Source organism: Parus major, chromosome 7 (assembly GCF_001522545.3).
Source record: "Parus major isolate Abel chromosome 7, Parus_major1.1, whole genome shotgun sequence".
NCBI lineage: Eukaryota > Metazoa > Chordata > Aves > Passeriformes > Paridae > Parus > Parus major.
Window position 1 is genome coordinate 24,262,175 of NC_031776.1, and position 23,036 is coordinate 24,285,210.

Here is a 23,036-nt window from a genome sequence, read left to right on the forward strand (position 1 = left end):
CATGTACACGTTGTGCCCCTTCTGGATCCACCCTAAGCTCCAGTAACAAATCCAGCAAAATTTGCCTTTCTGGAGTATTTGGGTGCTGTCTCCTGAATAAACGTTTTTCTTTCCCTCCATTTTTGGAGTGGCCTAGGTAAATTAGAGAATTCTTCCACTTCTTTCTTACTTTTTGTTTTGTTTTGTTTTCCAAGAGAAAATAATAGAATAATGAAAGCCAGCAAGTTGTTTAGCATGCTTAATTGTACGGTCAGTACAGTTCTCAGACTGAGAACATTTTAATGCATGATTTTCATTTGGTTCTTTCGTTTTGGGCTTAGTTTGGCTGGTAACACTACACTTACTAATATTTTTTTAAAATTTTTAACTTTTTTTTAAAATTGGGATCCTTTTTTTGGTATTCTGGAGACTATATTTAATCTTGATTAAATCAAGATTTAATCATGGCAACAAAACCAGGAGTCAACATTCTCACTCTTCTGGCAGGGATGGATTCAGTGCTCGTGTCCTCTGAGAGCAGGTCAGGATAAGCATCTCCAGCTGGCTTAATGCTGCAGAGGATTTCTCCCCCTCTGTTATGATTGGCAGCACATTTCAGCCTGGTTTATGTGAACAAAGCCAGCGAGCAAGAAGCAATAGGGCACGGATCATCTGAGGCTTCAAAGCCAAGTTTTTCCCACTTAAATGTCAGTCGACTGCTGTTTGTCAGCAGCATGGAAAGCCCTGACAGAAGGAAATTGAGTCTTTTCTGCTGGTTTAATACCCCTGTGGCAGCGGGCATTGTGGCACTCCGGGAAATGAAGCGTGCCTGGGAAGAGCACAGCGAGGAGAGGCTGCTGCCTCTGCAGACACTGCTGCAGTGCAGGGCCCCTGTCCCCTCTTTCAAATACTCACCTCAGGGGCAGGGAAGGGCTTCCAACCTGCTTGTTTTTTGCCTGGAAGAGTGTGTCCTAAATGCTCTTTCCACACCTTACCGTGCATCTCTTTTGGTGCTTTCCAGAGTGGGTAATTATTCATAGAGATCCAGGAACAAGTGAGCTCTTCTAGGACAGCCTCTGGCCTTGTGTGTGAATTTCTTCTCTGGCCCAACACCAGCAATGTGGGAAACACCAGCAAGGCTCTGTCTGGTCTCTAGGGCATGAGAAGTGAGGTATTCCCATATGTGAAGATAGTAAGGTTTAGGATTTTAAGAACAGGGGTCTTCAGTCCTTGCTTCCATCACTGACTTTTGAGGGGTTTCTTTGGAAATCAAGGAGTTTGTTTATGTAAGTAAAGATGTTTGGGAGGAAAAGGATCCTGAATCTGTCTGTCTATAGCTGTGCTGAAACAGGAATAATGTCTCTGTCATAAAAATATAAATTAAAGTCAAAAGACTTACTCTGATAAAAATTTATAAGCCACATGCTGCAGATGAGTCACCGTTGAGTGAAGTTCATACTGCAGGTATCACTGTCTGAATAAATAATGCTATTAATTGTTTGCATTTAGTCCTGTTTGTAAACTCTATTGGACATGTTATTTGCGCTTGTCATCAAGATAAATTTGCACCCTACCAACTGCAAACAAGGACAGCCTTTCCCACCAGTTTATTCATGCCAGTGGTTTCAATTATTTGAAATCTGAAATACATCAGTCTTAGAAAGATAAGTACCACACCTAACAAGTCATATTTTCTCTGTGTCAAAATAGCAATATCACAATGATGGTCTGATCTCAGTGACTGGAATAGAACTATGAATAACAGTATCTAATCAAGATATTAATTAAAACTTGTAATATCATCTTAATGGGAACACATTGCAGAGTTAAATTGGATTTTTCTTCCCCTTTTAAATTAGCACAGTCAATTAACAGGTGTTCTCCATATGTAATTATTTTCAGTGGAATGAAAAGCTGAGTTAAACATTACAGCTGTATAGGGCTAGATTACAGTCAGGCACTTTGAGAAAATGAAGGCTGAGAGGAGTGAAAATGTGGACCAGGATGCTCTGGCTAAATTCCAGCTTGCTAATCACATCCTACTTTATCAAAACTGCCTGATAGTTTCAATTAGTTGCTGTGTTGTCCTCATATTTCCTTGGAGGGCTAGGTGCTTTGCAGTATAAAATTGAAAAGCTCCTTCTCCCCATGTATGCCTGCCTTTAACTCTCAAGTGACACAAATTTAAAAAGCAGATCTATTTCAATTTCATTTTTGTGTGCAGGAAAGGTTTCTCAATTTCTCTCTCTCTGTATATGTATGTATCTATGAACACACTTGTGTATGCTTTTCTTTAAAGGCATGATACAAACTTAGCCTTTCTGTAAGTAAAATAGTGATTTTGCTTTCCTGGGTGAAAATTTGGCACATTGTTTTTGCTTAAAAATGTGGTTGTATATTTTCCAGTTTTCTGGTTGTCCAACTGATAGCTCCAATCTAACATAGCTTGTTACCCAAGCTGTCTGAATGCTTTGTCAGTGATGGTCAAGTACTGAGCTTCTACAGCAGGTAGGCTTTAGATTCAGTAGCTTTTGATGGACATATGATGATGGGATAAAATGGGGATACTGGGTCTGAAGACATGGATAGATGACAAATTTTTGTGTCTCTAGGTAAACCCAGATATTTTGTTGTCTTGGTATTTGTAGACTACTGAGCATCTATTGCTACCCACATGTAGAGTCATCAGTGTGACTTGTTTGTGTGATTAATGTCCTACAAACCTGAAGGGATGGATTTACTCTTCAAGTAAGACAGAAGGGACCTTTCAGAATTAACTCTATTTACCTTATAAAATGAATATTCAAGTGAACAGAATCTATTTCATTCAAAATCCAAAGCCTGCCAAAATCAGTGGAAGATTTTCCACAGTCTTTAGAGAACTTTAGTTAGAAGTGAAAAGAATTAATTTTGCAAGAATAAAAGCATCTGAGCAGCCTTTACAAGTGAAAAGAAAATCACAGAAACAGTTTGTATTTATACAGAACTCTTCCCCTTAGGATTTTGTTCTTTGAAAATGGAATCCTTGAACAAGTTTTGACTTCATTTAAATATGTATACATATAGAGAGAGATTATTTTATTTAAAAAGGTTTTTATTTCCCCCCACCAAGCATAACTTCTTCATCATGCACTTTCTCCCCTCCTTCTGGTTTCTCAGTATTTTTCACCACCTCTAGCCAGACATTAGATTTCCTAAGACAGCAAGATCCATGTCTTGACAGGTTATTAATTATCACAGCTGGAGGTAGGGTGTTGTGGCTGTTCTTTGCTGTTTGTCATCCGACAGTAAAACCAGATGAAAACTAAGGCTTTGGAAGAAAATAGAAATAACCCCAATATTTGTATACAGTGCACATTGGCTGAACAGCTGCTGAGTTGTTTTTCAGACTATCGGCGATATCTCTTATCCTTCTTTCTTGAACTTTTTGTATCTAAACTCAGAGATATTAAAACAAAGAATAATGGGATAGCAGGCCAGTACAGAAGGCAGTAAAATGTTTCTGAAAATATCTTGCCTTACCTAAAGATATCTGGGGATATCCTTACCTCTAGAAATCTGAGGAGTGAGGCTGAAGTGGGGTAATGATAAGAGGATACATTCAAAAGAAACAGAGGATCCTTTCCAAGAAGAAGGCCATTTACCAGGAATCATTTGGGGATCCTAAATTCTATACCTCTCACTCTTATCTAGAATCCCTCACTTGGGGGAGGTTGATATTTGATTTGATTTGATTTGATTTGATTTGATGTGGTCTCCAGTTTCCCGGATGCCAGCAGTGGTGCTGGTGGCTGCCTGGGTGAGGTGGGTGTTTGCAGAATGATGTTTGAGTTGCCAGGCAGTTCACCTGTGCCCCTGTCACATTAAGGTGAAGCATGGCTCTCTCAGGAGCATGTATGGCCCTCGAGGAAATTCAGCTCAGAAAAGGAGAGCTCCAGCATCGGTGCAAAGGCAGCCAAGATATCCCACTAGGAGCACAGAGCCCACAGAAATTGTCCTTTCCTGAGCTTTTGAGGCACCTCTGGGAATGCTGTCAAGCAGAGGCATAGAGGTGGTGTTGGAGGAGTTGTACAGACCATGCCAGGCCATCTCCTGAGAAATCTGAATTTGTATTTGTGTGAATTTTCCCTTTTTACCTGACATTCCATATTTAGCTGCTGTAGGAAAGCTCTGAAGAGGAGCGAGAATCCAGGAGAGGGCAGTGCTGCTCTCAGACATCAGCTGCTGGAAAGCCAGGACCAGTGTGGAAACAGTGATGTGGACTGCTCTTCTCATGTAATCAGTTCAATTAATTAGGGGCAGATTCTTCTGCCAGATTTACACTCATTTTATTTTTGTATCTAGTCAAAACCTATCACAGAAGTCATGAGATATTGTCAAGGTAAATTGTGACAGCAGCATTGCGTTCTGGTTTCATTTTTTTCCTAATTAGAATGAGACCTGGAAGTAATAAAAGGGGTGGATGGTCACCTTAAGCTTTTATTTAATAATAGTGCCAGCAAGTAAAGAATTTATTACATGAGAAAAAATTTTCAATATTTCCTTAAATGGAACAAACTCTGTCTCCTCTCCCCTTTCTCCAGAAGTTTCACTGTGCTCAGATCCCTCAGCCTGGGTTTCCATCACTTGTAACTCACTCGAACAGTGTGCCAGGTTTCCTCATTCATTTCATCTCAAAGGACCCTGGCAGCCTTGACTACACTCAATTGGAACTGAATCAGTTGAGATCAGATCCTTTCTTTGCTTTGCTACATGGTACCAAGGCCTTAAATCATGGGAGGAGATAGGGACTGAGCTGATAAGAAAGCTCCTAAAATACAGAAGAGACAAAGCGTGTGTTTGAACTAACTGGAGCCAGACAGGGAACTGCAGTGATCCACACTGGGCAAGACAAACACTCACCTTGGCCTCCATCTGTAATAGAGGGAGAAGGACAGATACACTTGGGCTCCCAAGGAAAGATGTATCTGTGATCTGAAGTGTCCCAGGAGCCACGAGTGTCTTGCTCTCAGTGCTGGAAAAGAGGGTGTTTTATGCCCAGCAAGCTGAAAGACTGGGACATCAGCCTGTGTTTGTATAATGGATGCTGGAAGTACCTGCCATTTATCTCTTCTGTACTCCTTTTCCAAAACAGCTACTCTTTCCTGTCTGAGTTTCTCTTTCCAGTGTGCAGGTCCTTCACAGAAATGGAGAACTGGACAAATTATTAAAAAAAAGTATCTTTTTCAACTCTGAAAATATGTAGTTTAGAAATTAAACACACTTTGGAATGTGATTCTCTGAGCAGTCTCCATTTACCAGCCTTTGAAAGATTTCTTTTATATAGGCAAAAAAAAAAAAAAAAAAAAAAAAAGTAAAATGTTGCTAGCTAGCTAGTTGAGTTTTCATCTTTACGTAGTCCAAACCTCATAGTGCTAGTTAGTCATGTTGCATATTAACATCAACATTCAAATAAAACTTGTTTGCAAATTTCTCTTGAGTAGAACCTAGCAAAGATGTTTCAATAAAAAACTCTTTTTCAGTTCACCTCTTCCCAGAGGGCTTTCTGGAGTCACAGCAAGCCTGAAAACATTCTACTTAAATGATGATCTCAGACTCTGCAAATCAAGCAAGGTAAGGACTGAGACATTTTTAGCTGGAGAATTTCTAAGACAAATCCAGTTACCCCCAGGAGGTGATGTGAGAATTTCAGGGCTGAACCAATGTCACTGGATGATCGCTGTTACTGACCTGCCTGCCTTTTTACAGAACTTCACCCTTAGGTAATGCACTTACCTATGTATAAGGGTATTTAATGATGTGTTTGTAATTGGAACTCCTTCCACCTAGTGTGAAAGCTTTCAGATATTGGTTATTAGTCAGAAAGCTCCATCCACCCAGTGAGGGGATGAAACTTTTAAAATGTTAATATGGGGAGAGGTGAACATAAAGGAACTTTTCACAGACAATACATTCTATTTGCTTGACATCTGCTGAAGGGTCTGAAGTGAAATTATTCCCAAACATATCTAGAGTGCAAATAGCAGTGATAGAAAATGGCAAAGTATTTCTTATGTCTGTGACAAGCCCTTTCAAAGGGAAGGGCTTACTTGGGGCCTTATCATAATTCTGATTCATGCTTTCTGAGAGAGACAGTCATTTGGGGATTGCTGAATTGTTGCTGTTTTGAAAATTTCAGAAGAGGAAAGGCTGAAATCTGAGCAGTCATCATCTGATTACACCAGTTCCTCCTGAAATGTTAAGTGTATATAATGCTTTTTCCTTATGGAGCTTAAACTGATAACAGCCTAGCTGTTAAAATGCTACATTGTGTAATGGAAGAAGCTGATGCTTTCTGCTGGGTAGTGCACTTTTGTCAGTGAAATTTCTATAGAGGTGATGAGTTCTTTAACGTGTTCTATCCAGGAGGCTCTGCTCCTGGTTTGAATATTTGCAAAGTACAGACAGGTGTGTCTGCAGTGGGGGATAAAAATTCCCTCCCCCACCTCACTGATTTATTGCACTGAATCTCAGCAGCAAGCACGTTGCTGGCAGCCTCCTATTTACCACGCACGAAGGTCAGTCAGTACCCCACCAGTTTTCATTCTCCCTCCTTAATTGCTTCTCACATTGAAAGAAATATTTTTTATAGCTCTCTGCCAGTGTGTGTGTTCGTGCATAGCTCGTGTCATGGATTTATTTTCTCTTCCAGCTTGCTGGCATGGCCACTTTTAGTTCATCTTCTAATTCTTTTCCCAGGAAAGGTTTTCTAAAATCATATGTGAATGTATAGAAGGGATGCAGGCTTCAGTTTGACAGTCATCCCTTCCTTCTGGCCCCATAAATTCAGCTACATTTGGGTGAATATTAAAGAAATAAAGCAAAATAACAAGGTTTGTATTGCAAGTTTTAGAGACAGTTTGAGTGGCAAAATATTTCAGTCACTTGCATTTACAGCATCATATTATTTTGAATGAGTAAGGTATGCTTGTGAAAATTCCCTCAGAAAAGAATAATCTGGGAAAAGTTTTTTAGTTTTTGTTACTGTTTTGTGTCGCACAGCTGAGGAAGAAGCTGCCTTCAGCCAGAAATCAAAGCTTTATCATAAAAACTAAATTTTCTATAAGAAAACAACAAGACGTTTGGGGAGAACAATAAAGAAATATTACTTGTTTTTTAGTGAAAAATCCAGTAGGATGGGTAATAATGTGTTTTTATGTGGGTAAAATCGAGGGTCAGTATTCTCAGTGAGCATTGCACAATGCATGAGCTAATAGACACCAGATTTTCATGCGCTCCCAGTGTGCTTGCAAGCCAGGCCAAGGTAGCTACATATGCTGTCACTATAGGCCTGGAGTCAAATTAGACTTAAAATTGCAAATATAACTTTGTGTAAAGCTGGACCATCTTGGTCATCAAAAAAAGTGGTCCTTGCAGCTCTGGTTTCTGTGCACAGAAACAAACTGGTGCAGCACTGACCTTCCTGTGCTCAGAGCCCCCCTTGCCCTGCCCCTGCATCTGTGTTGGAGCAGGCACTATGTGCCCAACATGTTTTGAAACCTTCATTTTCCATGCTGATGGAAGCCCAGCTGCAAGGGTAGCATAAGGTAATATATAGTCAGGTTTACTCCTGACTTTGGTGTCCAGCCAGTAAGCACACAGTCCTTTATAGTGTTCAGGTGTGATAGCCAGTGGAAAAAAAAACACCTTGTACTCCCAAGCTGGATTTCAAAAGCCCTTAGTCTCTCTGGACCTGTCTTCTACCTGTAAAAGGAGTTAGGAAGGTATATGCCTAAAGCTTCCACAACATGGCATATTGAGGACCACAAATGTGAACAAAGCCTCAATAGATGACTGGTGTCATTCTCAGTATTGAAAATTGGTGGGAAAATCTGTATCTCTTTTATTTTCCCTGGTTGTCCTTATATAGCTAGTGTACCAGAATGCAAGTTATTTAAAGGATTAATAATTTATTCTGCCATTCCCAGTGTTGAAATCCCTTGCTGATATGTTGATGAAACTGTACTCAGATGGAGTCTAATTAAGAGCACAGCAGTTGACAAAGCTGGCTGAATTCAGACACCATCTACTGCAAAGTAAGTCTGACGGATATAAAAAGACAGGGTTTTTTCCTGTGGTTTTTTTTTTCTGTAAAACATTCAAAAAATTTAAAAAACTATAAAAATGTGAAAATAATAAAAAAAGACCAATTAAATAAACATTAGATAAGCATACATGCATATATAGATATATGTGTAACAGAAAAAAAATTGGTTTGGTGTGATTGTCAAATTGAATGAAAACAAATCCCTTGGCTTTTGCTGAAGTGATAAAGATTAAATATCACAGTGGTTTTCCTGAAGTTTCTTTTTGTTTGGCAGATTTCTAAACCTAATAATAATTTTGAGCCTTGGCCAAACCCATTCCCCACCGAGTTCACTAAGATCCCTTTTGCTGAATCAGAGCACAACATTCCCATGAGTGTTTATGGTAACAGCTCTACAACCCCTTTTGGCTGGAAAATTAGTGAAACTGCCCGTGCTTTGACTAATTGATGAGTAATCAAATATCATCTAATATCCAGTTTCTTCAGAGAGTCTGCTCATTAGGACTGAATTACAGAGCTGAGAGATATAATTTTCTTTTCTTAGCTATCACCAAACTGATATTTTACTGTTGGCCAGTTTTATTTTCCTGCAGCCTTTTTCTGTGTTGTTTGTTTGGTTTATTTGGAGGACAGATACAATAACTGAGATTTTCATTGGATTTTACACAGTTAAAATCCAAACTATTCTCAAGAAGAATGCTGCTGCTCCTCCTTCCATCCCAGGCTATGTTTCCTTGTTCACTTTTTGCCACACCAAAGCTGGTGTAGGTCACTGATGAGTCAGGCTGAGGAGTGGCTGAAAACAAAAATATGTAGGGGTTTGTACATTGTCATAACGTAAATGGGAAAGGTGAAATATATCCTTCTGCACAGAGCATAGGTTTGAAGGATCTTCAGTTATCCAAAACTTATATTAATCAGAAATTACCCACTTTGGTAGTGTCTGTGTAAAAAATGTTCAGTGTTAGGTGGAGCATTAATGGGAACCAGAGCTCAGAAATACTTCATGAAACGTTTAAGATGACCAAGATGGAGATAGCTCTGGTCCTTTCCTGCAAGGCTTGGCTCAGTATAATTATGCCTCACCTGCTAGCTTTGAAAATCCTCTAGAGATGAGTGAAATTATTTGCTATTAAATCTTACAAAATTAATTGGGTTATTTTGATGGGCTACATTTCAGAAGCAGCACTCCAGTTTCTGCAAACCACATCACCATTCTAAGTGCATAATCTTTGACAACATATGTTCCTTTCATACAGATTTTTCTAGCCTAAATCCAGAACTGGGCACAAAGCAGTTTTTTGTTCATAAGTGAAGTTTTTTAAGTTTTGTTTTTAGCATAAACCATTTCTAATTCTTGTATTTTGCTTTGTGTAAGCAAACTGGAATGAATGATTCACAACATAATCATTCGGTCATAGTTGTTATAGAACAATAAAGATTTTGCTTTCTTTTTAATGTTCTATCTGCAAAGTGGGGATAGAGTTTCTGTCCTGGAGAAGTGTTACAAAGATTTGTTGGTTAATGCTTGGACTGCATTTTATCTGTGCTAAATGCCATATAATTATTTAATTTTCCAGTTACAGATGGTTGACACTGTGTTGTATCCTTGGAGTATTGCTTACTTATTTTATTTTTCAAGACTGAAAATCTGAATGATAAATTGTAAACATAAATGAGTGCAATGTTTCAAACATCAAAGAACAAATGTGGTGGTTTTTAATAATGCTAAGGATAATACTCCAATGAATTAATTTTTCTGTTTGCTCCTAATAACCAATATGTTTTTATAAATTTATACAAAACTAACAAAAAAAAATTTGTACTTGCTTTTAATATCAAGAAGTCTCTTAGATATTCTCTTCTTCCTACAGCTTAGATTGTGACATGGTTTTATTGCAGTACTCACCTTTAGAGGATAGAGCTATTTATATGATCAAATTTCAGGTGTGCTCAAAAACACGAGTGCAGTGTTGAGGAGTCTAATAAAAGCTCATCACTTATTAATTGGAATCTAGTTTCAGTATGTGCAGCTGAGCACAAAAAAATAGCGAGACTGAGTCACTAAAAGTGCTGGTAAAGTCCCTCTGCTTTTTGTAATGAGTAGAGGGCTTCAGGCCTCAGCAGTCACACTCTGGTGGTGGCAGCCACTTGTAATGAACTAATAACAACTGTTATTTTGAGAGGGTTACATTTATTTGATTTCACCTGCTGGGGTCCCTAAGCCCAGCACCAAACGGCCCAGATGCAAATGGATGGAGAGCAAAGCAAGCAAGAGCATGTCTCTGCAGTCTAGAAATTGTGATCTACTTCACATTTGTATGTGCTGGATTTATAAAAGAGATATAAATCGACAGAAACAATTTAAAAAGTGCCTGTATGACTCAGTTGCCTTTGATATACCCTCCTATGTGTAGTACTCTGACTGTGGCACTAGAGAGTCGTGTTCCTCCTTCGGTACATTGAAGGATCTCATATTGCTGAATTTGTCCCTGGGTGTTGGATGGCTTTCTCTCCTTCCCTCACAGTGGTGGGACACCCTCTGGGGAAGGGGCCTGACTTCTTGCTGTGACAGATGGCTTTGTGGAAAGATGAGTCTTACCTTGTACTTGAGGGATACCCCAGGCTTTCCTTGCACACAGACTGGAAAGCAAACAAACAGCCTCTGTGGTCATGGCTTATTAAAAACCTGTCCTAGGAGTTTTTGGATCAAAAATATGCCTGATGAGATCAGATCCTGCTAAACTGATTTTCTAACCAGTGTTATACTATACTATACTATACTATACTATACTATACTATACTATACTATACTCTATACTATACTATACTGCTAAGACTTAGAAATTAAGACATCCTTCAAGTCCAGTTTTAAATGTACAAGTTTTTCTCATTAGACCTGATCAGTGGGTTTTGGATTGATTTGTCCCCTTCAGTAGTTCAGTTCAGGTTGTACCTGCATTTTCATGGCTTTCTGTAGTTGGTCCTAGGACTTCCTGCTGCCAAAGCTGAATCACAGATGAATTTCAGAAATTCAGCCTGCAGACAGTGATCCAATTTATCACTAAAAGACATCCTTAAAATAAGAGTCTTCAGGTGTGAGATATATTTGTCATGTATTTACCTACATTCTTTGAGATAGAGTCTTATGGAGGGACAGACTTCACAACCCTTCATTTAAAGAAATCTCCACTTGGATAAGACCTACCTCACACTACACTTTCAGAACCTGCATCCCCAAAGCCAGCACCCAAAACATTAAAATGCACCATTGTATACCCACATCTTTCCAAATATGAAGTAACACAGCATTTCTCTTCCTCACTTTCTGTTATATACCTTCACTTCTTCAAAGCATATGCCTAACTACCCTTGGCTCTATCTTTTTTTAACCTCTTGGAAGATATGATTTGTTCTGGATGTATTTTGGTCTGCCATGTGTGATCTCATCCAGCTCCCAGAGCTCTACTGTCCAGCTCTCTAGTCAGTCAGTCACTGGCTCAACAGAGGTTCTTTGCAAGATGCTTCCCATGGTGCAGTAGAAAACTTCAAGAAACAGAAGATTTTACCTCCCAAAGATCAGCTGCCATGTAGTGTCTTGTTCCTGCTTGAGGCAGCAACTCCCAGCTCTTGAACTCTGCAGTTCATTTCCATACATATTACTGTCCAAAATTAATGCCTTTCACATTTCAGCATGCTAAAATATGCTATTGGAAAACCAGCACATTTGATAAGCAAGCAGATCATGAGCTGTTTGTGAGCCACTTTTTGGCCATCATTACTATGGTTAGATAGATAGAGAGAAACTACAGAAAAATTGCCCATAGTATCTAAATATGGCAGCTTTGAGAAATAAATTAACATTTTATTTATCTTTTGACAACAGAAAAGTATGTCTTCATCTCTCCCAAAATTCCACCAGAGGTACAGCAGGGATGAATCTGCCCCATAAAAACAAAATTACACAAAAGAAAATTAAACTAATAAAAAGAGAGAGAGAGATTACAATAACAATAAAAAACAATTGGCAAAAGGGAAAACAACTCCTCCTCCTTATTGTTTTGCATTCAGAATCAGTGTCTTACTCATTTGTTAAACTTTTATGGCACTAGCAGCCTCTAATACTAATTTTGTTCAGCATGAACGTGCCCTTTTTAATGGGATGAATATGATACTTCCAGTGCAAGCAAGAGCAGGCATCTGGGGGATGTTAATGGTGCATCTTACTCTGCTGGAAGTTTATGGACAAAACACCTTTGCCCTATTTTTTCCTCCACTGTTGTTAGACCCTAACCCACTGATGCTGCAAGAACATCTGGTCAAAACTCACCTGTTAAAAACAACTGTAAAATAATTTTGTTTTCAATATGCTACAATTTTCAGCGTCAGGCTAAAAAATCCCAGCAAGTAAAATGTTTTGCCTCAAAAATGAAATGGTGTACTTGTGGAAATGGCATATGCATTCCTCATGGGAAGTGCAGCCATGTGATGTCCTGCCATGGCTGTCCATGAGCCACCAGCCTTCCATGGGACATCAGAGTGGGAATGTCCCTTGCATTCTCTGCAATGGTGAATCATAGAAGGGGTTATCCTAGGGACAGGGAGGGAAGGAATCACTGTGAGCAATATTTATTTGCAATAAGGGTAATTCCTGTAAGAAAAAGGATGTCCTTCATCCTTCTGTGAAAAATGAAGAATTCAAGTTTTGCAAGTGACAAATGGAAAACCCTGTGTACAGTGACTTTGCTTCAAGGTCTTCACATGGGTAGGCGTACAGCTGAGCCCAGCCTGACTGGAATTTCAGCATCCATAATAGAAATATTTAGCCATACTGGTTCATTTGCACAGGTTTTCATTATTTGCTGAGCTTTATTTAGTGCCACTGTGTGTATCCTAACAATACACACAGCTCTCCAGGACTTTTGAAAAAATAGGCCATTTAAACAGGCAAATTTCACAGGGTAACCTTAACTATTGGTAAGAAGATAGGCCAGAAATTATGTTCATGGTCATACTTGCAAGACTCTGATGATGATAATAATAATAATAATAATAAAAGAAGATATCATGCCATTGACAAATAGAAACAATTTTATATCTAATAGGATTTAAGTAATAAAGGCTGAAGGGCTGCAACAGCTGCAAAGAGATTAGATACGTTATGTTTTCTCAGTATAATAAAACTTGTCAAATAAAGCTGAATAAAATCTTCTTATCTGTGTCTCTGGCTTATTTTTCCTGCAGCCTCTTTCTTTTCAGCTGATTGCTGGAATCACCATTTTTCTAGAATGGTTACACACACGACAGTTCAATTAGAGTCAAGTTAGTGAAACTTATTGCTGGATTTGCTTTTGGTCGCACCTTTTTTTTTTTTAAGTAAAGGATATCTGCAGCATATGGAAAGAATGAAGCAGATCAAAAACCAGCTTTTAGTTGACAGTCAGTGTAGTACCACTTGATTTAGTATTGCTGTATGCAAGATCTGGTTCTGATTTAAAAATAAACCCCATCAGAATAGCAAGACATCCTTCCCCAGTCACACCTGATGTTGCCTTGGCTACCTTAAGGGTGCCCTTGTAATATCTCCCTTTTCTCACCTGTCTGTTCCCTCCTCTGGGCCCTGTCTGGAGTCCTTCTCCAGTCTTGCTGCTCCTCCTGCCTCAGTTTCTCCCCATTAGAGAAAGTGTCATGATTTGTCTTTTTAGGATGTGTTAATCTTTGCTGAGACCTTTAGGATACGCAGATGGAATTTGCATTCAGAAGTGTGAGTTGTTATTATTGTGGTTAATTAGATGTGACAGGCTGACATTCTGCTAATGTTTTCATGAAATCTGGGGCCAAACCTTTGTCTGGGTTACAAGCATGCTTGGATTTTCCATGTGATCCATCCTTCCATCCAGGTCAGTATTTCTGTATTTATCTGTGTGTCTGATTTAAACTGCACGGGTATCTAAAGTGGGGGTATTGTTTTAAATACCGAATGGGAAGAGCAAATGACGTGTATGTTTGAGCAGTGTTGCTGTTGCCTTTGGGATGTATTGGAACAAAGTATTTACTTCCCAAGGCAAAGCAGTGAACCTAGTAAGAAAGGCCAAGGGATCTGTCCAAGCTGATGTAATACATAAAGACACAAACACCATCCATAAATCAATAGGCATTGATTTAGGTAAATGAGAGCTTTGCCCTTAGGTAAGAAAAAATATGCGTATTTATATGTATGTGTTTAAAATATTTCATGCAGAATTTCTGGGGACACATATCCAATATTAATTAAAGTTTAAGTGTATTGTGTCAGTGCCCACAAACCCATTATTTAGGATTTTTATTTTTCTTTTTTTTCAAATTAAACTTTTCTCCAGCATTTTCCTCTCCAGATAGAAAGTTCAGGAAACCAATGCATGATGACAATATGATAACCAATTAGGGAAAAAAACCCTGAAACCAGTTGCTGGTGCTGAAACTGCTGTCAGAATCTATAGTGTATCTGTGTTGAAACAATTTCTGGCCACCTTTTTAAACATACCTCTTCCTTGGGGTAGAAGTGGGGGGAAAGAAATTTCTGTATAAATTTAGTCTAATAATTTAATTGTGTCAGCCCTAATTGCATGGAACTGGGAAGACATTGGAAAATACAGGTGAGTGCAAAGTCTATGTCACCCTGCAGAGAAATGCTGCAGTCAGTTCTGAGTGAGCCAGCGTGAGTCCCCAGGGAGGTAACTGCTTAACCAGAGTGTTCCCAGCCTCCAAGCTGGCATCACAGAGCCTGGATGTGCAGGTTTATTGGAAGGATGGGGGAAATTCGGGTGCTTCTCTTCTTTGAATAGCACAGGAAATCTGATGACTGGAAGGATGCATTACTCTGAATTTGGGGACTCTAAAGCAAGGAGACAAATCCGTCTGTCAGGAGGATGTGATCAGACAAGCACATCACTCTCACCGTGCTTGTCTGATCACAACTGCAGCTCTGGCCTCCAGCATGGGGCAGGCTGAAATGTCAACATGCACATGTCACTCCAGTGCTCAGCATCTCGGAGGGTCCTGGGCTGTCTTCCCCATCTCCCCACGTCTCCACCTGTATGTTTCTATTAATACTGCTACTGCAAGAATATTTTTCTTTCCTCACAAGGTAAGGAAAGAATTTTATTGGGAAATTCTCTTCACAGGTTTAAACCAAGAATGACTCCACTGATTTTAGGGCTGTTCATAGAATCATAGAATATGTTGAGTAAGAAGGGACCTACAAGGATAATCAAGTCCAGTTATTGTCCCTGCACAAGATAAGTTTGATTGGTTTGTTTCCAGATGAAGTTGTCATCCATTTGTTTAGATCACCTGAGGTATAGCTGATGAAAGGTATTATGATAATAGTTAGGTGGAAGTAGTAGTTAGAACATGCAAACCTTTTCCACTTTTTTTCCCTATTCTGTGGTATCAAGTTGTTCACAGTGGCTCAGGTATAAGTGAACATGGGGAAGAGCCCACAAAAATTGTCCAAGGCTGCGAATGGCACCTGGCCTGGATCAGCAATAGTGTGGCCAGCAGGACCAGGGCAGTGATTGTACTCAGCGCTGGTGAGGCCACACCTTGAGTGCTGTGACCATTTCTGAGCCCCTCACTTCAGGAAGGTCGTGGAGGTGCTGGAGTGAGTCCAGACAAGGGCAGCAGAGCTGTGAAGGGTCTGGAGCACAAGTACCATGAGGAGCTGCTGAGGGAGCTGCAGGTGTTTATCCTGGAGCAAAGGAAGCCTGGGGAGACCTTACCACCCTGTACAACCACATGAAAGCAAATTGGAGCTAGAGGAGGTAGGGCTCTTCTCCCAGGCAGCCAGGCACAGGATGAGAGAACACAGCCTCAAGCTGCACCAGGGGAGGTTTAGGTTGGACATTAGGAAGAATTTCTTTACAGAAGGGGTGATCAGACATTGGAATGGCCTGCCCAAGGATGTGGTGGAGTCACAATCCCTGGAGGTGTTTAAGAACAGACTGGACGTGGCACTCAGTGCCATGGTGTGGCTGACAAGATGGTGTTTGGTTATCGGTTGGACTCGATGGTCTCAGAGGTCTTTTTCAGCCTAATTGATTCTGTCATTCTGTAAAGCCATTCCTTTCCCTCACCTGATCAAAGGCTTTTTCTAATAATCCCTTCCCACAAAGATGCAGTTTTTCCAGTTTGACAGGAGATTTTAAAAGGGACCTTTTTAAAAGCTATGGTTCAGCCCCCTGCACACAAAACTCTTCATGTAGGCACAAAGCCATCTTGTTTTTCTAGGAATGTGAACAGGAGTCAAGAGAGCATCTAGAGTGGAGAATTATATCCTCTGCTTAAATTTCTCCCCCTTCCTCTCTTCCTTTAAGATTATAAAAGAATCTTGTGTGCAAGTTGGTGCTTGCTTTAGCTCTTGTCAGAAGTTCACATTTTAATATTAGTTTCTTTCTGTTTTGTTTGGGTTCTCTCATTTTCTTTTGCTGGTAAAAACTTAATGAAAGGTAGCCTGACAGAAAATGCTGTGATCCAAACTGTGGATAGTTTGCTGCCACCAAAGTCCTTTGAGCCTTAGAGTTCATCCTTATCACTTCCATTGGATATAACAGCATTTTCAGATTACTTTCTGTCATCGGTTTTCACACATGATTGACAGATGTAATAAATAGGTAGGCAAGAAACACAGCTTGTTGCAGGACAATGGTTATGTGCATTAGAAGCCTTCTGAAATGCAGAATGCAGCTAAAAGCCATAGCCTGATATCAGCAGTGAAGATGGCTGCAAACCACTCAGTGTACTTCAGTTCTTAATATCTCATTTTTGTTTGTTGCTTACCTTTTGTAATAGATCATGTACCAGGGGCCCCCAGGACATGGAAACCAATTAAAGACATTGATATTCTTGCTTCAACATTAAGCCAGGGAAAGAACTGACTGGAATTCCAAGTTCAATGTGCATGCAGGAGCTGGTTATCGTTTCCATATGGCTTTCAGACTGTCTCACACTAAAATCCACACCTGAGGGAGACCCAGAAGAGCCCAGGGCATGATTTGCTCTAAACTGTTCTTGATTCCCACCAGCATAATTTATTGGAAATATTCCACTTTTTTTTTGAAACATTCACAGCCGGTCTGGGAGCTACTGAAACATATTCCTATAATGTAGAAGAGATTTTGAAAGACAGAGCTTAAAGTAGCCATGGCCAGACAAAGTACCTTGTGACTGCCCTTGTAGCAGGCCCCAGATCATACATGCTCTCATATTTTCAGTCACTTGATTTTTGGTTTTGGGTTGTTTTTTTTCTTATGTTGGACATTTAGAAGTCCCACTGCCAGGCCAAGCTGGAGTCCCAGCATCCCAGCCTTGCACAAGCAGGATTTCACCAAACTGGACAGCTCCTGCTCACATTCCCCAGCTGGTGCTGTAGGCACTGCCGTGTGATGGTTTCCAGAGAGGAGAAGAAGGAGCAAAGAGGTGGTTATCCATGGGATCTCTTAGCTCAATGCACTTTGCAGCCTGTCCATGTCCTCAGGCTCTGCTCAGGAGCAGGATGTCAGCTCCAGTGTCATTATATGAACAGCTTTTTTCTGCCTGAAAGAGGAAAGAGGCATAGTGCTACAGATCTCAAGGATTTCTGGGGAGTAGCTTGACATTTCTAATTTTGTCTTGCCTCTTTTACCCTCACCAGCAGCTCATCAGTTCTTAAACACACAAAGCTTGCACAAATGTAAGCACTATATTTCTCAGGAGGAACCTCATAAATTAATGGAACAAAAATATTTTATAAAAGTGTCAACCTTCATTTGATATGTGTGTAAGGTCCAATAGCTGTATTATAGATGACAACCTTATGTAATTACATTGCTGTTTTACCTGTTCTCATCCCAGTGGCAAATCTCATTCCCAACAAGTTCTGACTAAATAAAAGGGGTTGCTCAGATGACTTTCAAGGTGAAATTATAGTATGAGCTACCCTCTTCTTGCATCTTTTCAGTCCCCCATCTATTCCCATTTCAGCCCTAGGCAAAGGAAGACTAAAAAGATTTGCTTTCAGCAGCAGTTTGTATGTATTGTTACATGGCTGCAGTGTTGCTCTGCAGAAGTCACTGTGTTTCAGAGAGGTGAAATGGTGCTGGTTACACTGCACTTTGTATTTGGAGGTTACCCAGATACAAGTCTGAGATAAAGAACTAGGGATGTTTCTGATTAATACTACCAATGTTTGCTGTCTGTGCAGCAGCAGAGATAGACCTGCACTGCTCCAAGTGCAGCGGGTGCATCTAATGAGAGTCCATGGCTGTAAAGAGTGAGAAGGCAAACATTCATCTCGCTGACCTTGGCTATCTACAAGATACAGCTCTGATCTGACCGCCTCGTCCAGGCTCCCTCTGGACTTGGTGGAGAGGTTAATAAGTCCCTCTGGTTTCAGACACCTCTCTCAGGGTGAGATTAATCATCTCAGGTGATAATCGTCCTCTGTTGGCTCCAGTGGAGGCTGATGTGACTAACATGGATTAGATAGTTATGTTTCAGGTGACTGATTTCCTTATACCATTAGGTTTGGAAAACTTAAGTCTTCTGTACAGGAGGGAAAGAAACAGCCAAAGCCATCATTTCATGATGCATGGTGCCAGGCAGTATGACTGTCAAGTACCCACACATCTTCATTTCTTGTACACCCAGCTTGGGAACAGGAATAGGAAACTGGATTATATTCACGATTTCTGTAATTTCTTCAAACAGTAGATTGATATGTGAGCACAAAATGGATATTCACAAACATGTAATAAATCCATTATATAGCAAACGTTAATGAATGGATTCTTTTGGTTGGGGTTTTCTTATATTACATAGCATATTAAGTCTGTTTTTAATTGTTGAGGCTAAAGAAACACATCACTTCTGATTTGCCTCTTAATGACTGAAAATCTAACAGCACTGTAATATTGCCAATTCCTTCTGACCCTGTGGAAGAACAATCATAAAAACAAGAATACTCAGGGCTCAAGGTGAGATTATCTGTCATTCTCAGCAGCAGGAATTGCTCAGAATGTTAATCAATGTTGTTCCCAAGCTCAGAGCCATTTACTTCCAGAAGAAAGCACATAAACTCTTCAGCCCTAAATTAAGTTGTCCCAATGGCACATCTTTCCTTCACACTCTGCTCCTTGCACCACTACAAGCCACATGTAACTGTCAAGGGCTTAACAGCCCCTCTTCACTCTTATCATTTACATTTACTATCAGTGAAACAATAGAACAGGTTGCTCAGAGAGGTGGGCCATGTCCCATCCCTGGCAGCATTCAAAGTCAGATGGAGGAGCAGGACTCTGAGGCACCTGATCTAGTTGAAGATGTCCCTGCACATTGTGGGGGGGTTAAGCTAGATGGGTTTTAAGGGTCCTTTGAATCCTAACTGTTCTAAGTTTCTATGAGCAGTTATCGTGGTCAAAATTGACAAAACTGAAAAGAGAAATTAGGAAGGGTCATTTCTGCGTTCTGGCTGGGAAGATGTATTGATATTGGGTTGGATGCCTCCATGCTATAGGGTCCTGGTACTTGGCATTAATGATTCTGTCACAGGATAGGTGGTGGATTCATGCCCCATAAATAATCATTAAATTAAGAAAAAAAAATAAAATTGAAACCTGGAGCCTGCAAACAGGAAAAGCTCATAAAACTTGGCATCATCTTGTGGGCTTGACTTTGGCCAGTCTCTATGTCTCTAAGTCCTTTTTTTCATAGTTTGTTCAGACACCAGATGGTGTAAAACCTCCTATACCTCTGTTGGGACATTTTAATATTCCTGTCACAGGCTCTGCTGCACAACTTCACCAAAGACAGCAGGGTGCTCCCCTTTCCCAAAAGGCTCCCTCCAAATATACAAGAGCAAGGCAGGAGAGCAGAAGCTCTCTGTGTGTTCCATTCAAGGAGTAAGGGTCTGAAAGCAGGAGTAGTCATTTGCTGACTGACTGATTTATTTTCATATCACAGCATTCAAAGGAGGAATTTGACTTCACTTGAAGAAAAGGACTAATATATAATTTTCCCCCCAACTTTTAGAATTAAAGTCTTGTTTAAAGAACTTTAATAAGATTAAGGATTAAATTAAATACATTGGTATGAAGAAATGGTGCAGCATCTGCATTTTCATCACCTATGAATGAAACCAAGCAGTGGGACCATGGAAAACTAGCATGAAAAAATCCCAAAAATATCTTACAATTTAATCACATATTTTATGAAAAGGCAGCTGCCTATTTTTTGGGGAACTTCAATTAGAATTTACATATTCTGCTTATAAACAGTTCTTGGGGCAACTTATCTCTGTTTACAAACGACAGTTTCCTTCCAAGTATTTGCTGTGTTTATTGAACACCTGTGTGATAAACACAGGTTAGAGGGCATCAAGACTTTAACACTGCATGTGTTATTTTCTGTTTTTCTCCTCCCCTGTGTTTTCTTTTGTTTGGGTTTTTTGACCTCCTAATGCCTTTCCTCCCTCACCTGAAACATCAAGAAACATATCAAATCTCCATAGGGGAAAGGTACTCCTAAAAACTTGTTTTGGTTTCCAATACAGCAGGAGCACAAAGTTTCAGTACTTTTTGACACAAATAACTTCCATCTTTAACGTGCAGCCCTGCTTTACATAATGTTCAGTAGCTTTGCCAACCTGTCAAGGAAAAAAGTTTTCCTGGATTTTTCTTTGGGGCAAATAAGAAAGCAATTGTGAAGGAAAAGCACTTTCATTACTGCTTTTCTTTTTCATCTCTCCTATTTTAGTCACTTTAGCAAGATGTTTGGTTCTAAGTATTGGTCTTTGAGAACAGAGTGTTTTTAATTTAATTTTATTTTTTTGAAAATGGATGTCGTTACCTGCAAGAGTTCCTGCAGGAGATTTTCAATGTGTGTGAGTGTTACTGATCTCCCTACTGGAGATGCATTCCTGAACATAAACTTTTGGCGTCTGCCATAATCCATCTTTCTGTCCAAACAGAGAGGAGCAGCTCTTGTAGCAACCTGGGATCAGGGCTGGGAAGCACCAGCACTGTGCTGTCTCTGGGGGATGTTGGCTGCTCCCCTCTGTGGCCTTGGGCAAGTCATTTGGGAATGGTAATTAATGGTCCTGGTTCACAGGTTTGTAAATCTGCACGGGGACTGTGCTTGTCAGTGAGTGTTTCCTGCTCCTGTAGGATTTCTCTGATTGAATTTATCTTTAAACTTTGTTATCTCTTTGAGCAAAACTGTTGTAAACCTGTTTTAACTTTAATATGCCCAGTAACACTACAGCTCTCGGTTCTCATTCCCCTGGTTAATTACTATTCATATCAAAGAAACCTTGGTGTTCTTGAGGAGCCACAAAGCCTGGAGTTTACATATTTATTTTCCCTCTATAATATCATTACATAAAGAATACAATAGAGGAAACAAGATTTAATTTCTGACTCACAAATGCCACTACCTCAGCAATAGAGCAATACCTAAGCTAGTTGGATGTGAGAGTCCCTATCCCAATGCAGTTTAATTGAATATGCAGATTGTTAGTTCCTGCAGCCTGAGCTGTACTGAGCAGTGGCACTGGCCAGCTTGTGGCTTCTCACCCCACATACCAAGACACCTCTTCACAATTCCTGTTGGTGCATGCCGTGCTCACAAGGCAAGCCTATTTGGACAGAACAAGTTTTATGTAGAGCTCAAATTTTGCTTACAGACATCTGGAAGCCCTGGGGAGTAATAATGCAATACTGACACTCAGGCCATGCTTCCAGAGTCTAACCAGGTCCAGCATGTGGCCAGCTTTTAAGTGCTGAGCTCTCATTTAGCCTGTGCAAGAAAGAGACTTGAAAAGGCACACTCACATCAGGGATGCTGCAACACAGTCAGATAAACATTATTGTGACAGATTAATTCTCCATGTAGTTTGAGCAGGATTAAGGTGCCTAAACATAAGTATCTAGGGGACCTCACCAGGTCTCAGCTGCTGTTTTTAATGAATGTTTCTGTTTGTGCAGAACAAGCAGGAAATGCTGCTTGGAATTGTCTAAGGGCACTGAAAACAGCTCTAGATTCGAATGTATGGATATTTCAATGAGAGCAACTCTAGCTGCAGAAAAACTCCTAAATCTACTTCAGCCTGATCAAGAAGTATGGTTTACAAACTTCAGTGATCTATTGAAACATCTACTTCACAAAGCTAGGCTGCTTGAACCCAAACTAATCCACTGTAAATGTAATCTTTTAAGACAGAATTAAGAATGTGTGCACCAGTGTCCCTTCTGTGGTCAGACAAATGAGAGGTACATCTAAGTGTTTATCTAAAATCCAGCAGATCCTACATGGGATTACTCCAGGGTTTCCCAGCTACAAATTCTTGGCCAGGTACTTTCTGCCTAAATGCTTATTCTGATCCACATAGGATGGATTTTTGCTCTGCTGCAGCACTTTTCCTGAGGTAGAAGTTCTGGATTAGTCCAAGCTTGTGGGTGACTGTCCTGCAGCCTGTGGAGCTACATCTGCTATTGAAAATGTGTGAGAGTAGAAGCAGATGCCCCCATAGTTCAGAGAAACAATCTGTGTTTCAGGTGAGATCCAGAATTTGTCTACCTGAAAGTCCCTGGTGCACCTAAGGAAATGTAACTCTAGTTACATTAGGGGGTAACTCTTGTTACCCTTTTGCCATAAGATCAGAACTAGCCAAATTCAAAACTGCTCTGCTTGTGTAAGGGAGACAGTGAGGGAGAGGAGGAAACTTAGCAATGTGTGAAATGACATTTCAATGAGAAGTTTGCCATTGAGCTGACAGCTGAAATCTAAATTTTACGAAGATGAGGAGCATGGAGTTACATGGGCAAACCTTAACTGTTGCAAGGGCTTGAATTTTTGAGGTATGAACTGATTTGGAAATGACACTTTTACAGGGCATCAGACTCAAGTGGTGGGAGGAATGGCCCAGCAAGGGGAATATCCAGAGATTGTTCCCATGTTT